This window comes from Trichechus manatus, unplaced genomic scaffold, assembly GCF_000243295.1.
Source record: "Trichechus manatus latirostris isolate Lorelei unplaced genomic scaffold, TriManLat1.0 scaffold00027, whole genome shotgun sequence".
Classification (NCBI taxonomy): Eukaryota; Metazoa; Chordata; class Mammalia; order Sirenia; family Trichechidae; genus Trichechus; species Trichechus manatus.
The window spans coordinates 14,977,822-14,980,434 of record NW_004443963.1 but is presented as its reverse complement, the minus strand read 5'-3'; positions in this window follow the sequence as shown (position 1 = coordinate 14,980,434).

The following is a 2,613-nucleotide window of genomic DNA, read 5'->3' as shown; positions in this document are numbered from 1 at the left end:
CCCTTCCACCTTGGCCCTGCCCCATCCACCTCCACTTTGGCCCTCCCCAATCCACCTCCACGTTGGCCCTCCCCGATCCACCTCCACGTTGGCCCTCCCCGATCCACCTCCACCTTGGCCCGCTCCCATCCCCCTCCACCTTGGCCCCCCCATCCCCCTCTACCTTGGCCCTCTCCCTTAGCCCCTCAGTGCTCCCTCCAGGCTTCCCCCACACTGTCCCTTGGCCTGGACCTTTCTTCTCTCCTGCTCTCCCCAGACCCCTCCTCCTCGTTGAATCCTACCCCTCCACAGCAAAGCCACCTGGTGGACACCCCCAGCCAGGTCAGAGCCCCTGAACACTCCCTGCCAGTGTTGATCACAGTTGAAATAATAAAATAAAATTTGTTTTAAGATTTTTTGTGACGACCTGATCACGTCCACCTCTCTCCAGATCGTACGATGCCTGAAAGCAAGATAATGTCTGCCAGTTCCTGCTGGATCCCCAGGGCCTGGCACACAAAACGATGCTGAATCAATGAAAGCAGACCAAGATGCAGAGAGGACAGGGAGAGGTGAGCCCACCCATCATGACAGAGATGTGACCACTGGGTCCCAACATGGCCAGTGACCACTCATGGCCACACAGACAGCTCAGAGCAGATGGGAAATTTGAGCCCACTCTCCTGTTTCCCTACCCTTGCCACGGTGCCTCCTCCAGAGAGACCTAACGGCGCAAGAAATGCAGGGCACAGGCAGGGGTAGGTGCAGGAGGAGGGGAGCCTTTCCTGCCCAGTGTCCTCTGCAGGCCCTATCACTGCCTGCTACATCCAATGGCCCCAGCCATCCATCCCCTAATGCCTTGTCACCACCACCCTCCGCGCTCCCCCTCTTGGTTTTCTCATCAGCTGAACACAACTCCTTCCCTTCACCTTCCTCACTGTTATGCTCAGAGGAGCCTCTCTCATTATCTCCTTCCCCTTTCTGTATGGGAGAGGCTGGGCGCAGAAGGGGGAACGCAAGCCTGGGAGGAGGAGCAGGCAAATCGGTCCCTGAGTGGCTTTTGATAAGCAGTGAGGTGGCAGCATGGCAGCCAGGTGATGAATGATCGATTGCTGGCACCTCAGGTGGACTGAGTGTCCAGGAGCAGAGGGGGGACATAGAGAAGGAGGCAGGAGAAACAAGGGCAGTCAGGACAGAGGATCAGAGCTGAGCTGGCTAAATGGGAAAGTTGGGACTGGGGACTTGATCCGCTCTCAGCTATGGACTCGGAGAAGATGACTATTCAGCCTCCAGCTTTGGGGCCAGATGAGCCTGGATTCAATTCTGCTTCTTCCTCGTTCGAGCGTCTACTATGTGCTAAGCACTTTGTGCATTGTTGTCTTTGTTGTTGGGCTCCATTGAGTCGATTCTGACTCATAGTGACCCCATATGACAGAGCAGAGCTGCGCCATAGAGTTTTCTTGGCTTATAATCTTTATGGAAGCAGATCACCAGGTCTTTCTGCCCAGGAGCCGCTGGGTGGGTTCAAACCACCAAACTTTTGGTTAGCAGCTGAGTGCTTAAGCACTGTGTCACCAGGGCTCCTTTGTACATGTTGTTGCCATTGTGAGTTGTCAATTCTGACTCATAACCACCTTATAACCCAAAAAGACCCACTGCGGTCAAGTCGATTCCAACTCATAGCAACCATATAGGACAGAGTAGAACTGCCTCTTAGGGTTTCTAAGGAGCATCTGGCGGATTCGAACTGCTGACCTTTTGGTAAGCTACCTTCTGGTAGCTCACCGTAGCTCTTAATCACTGTGCCACTATAGCATCTCTCTATCTTTACCACAGCCCTCCAAGGAAGAGAATAGTCTATTTTACAGGTTAAAAAAAAAAAAAACCCTAAGATTCAGAGAGATTAGGTTAACTTGTCCAAACCACACAGCTAACAAGAATGAAAACAGCAAATATTTATTCATTCTGCCAACCATTTTTGAGTGGTGCTAAGCACAATTTTCTTGAAACTGAACAAAATTAGAACAAGTTGACGATAGCCAAAGTACGACCTTGAGTATATCTCACCTGAATTTAGAGACCATCTCAAGAATAGATTGATGCATTGAACACTAATGACCGAAGACTAGATGAGTTGTGGAATGACATCAAGGACATCATACATGAAGAAAGCAAGAGGTCACTAAAAAGACAGGAGGAAAAAAAGACCAAAATGGATGTCAGAAGACACTCTGAAACATGCTGTTGAATGTCGAGCAGCTAAAGCAAAAGGAAGAAATGATGAAGTAAAAGCTGAACAGAAGATTTCAAAGGGAAGCTTGAGAAGACAAAGTAAAGTATTATAATGACATGTGCAAAGAGCTAGAGATAGAAAACCAAAAGGGAAGAACACGCTCGGCATTTCTCATGAAAGAACTGAAGAAAAAATTCATGCCTCAAGCTGCAATAGTGAAGGATTCTACAGGGAAAATATTAAATGACACAGGAAGAATCAAAAGAAGATAGAAGGAATACACAGTCATTATACCAAAAAGAATTGGTCAACGTTCAACCATTTCAAGAGGTAGCATCTGATCAGGAACCAATGGTACTGAAGGAAGAAGTCCAAGCCGCACTGAAGGCATTGGCAAAAAA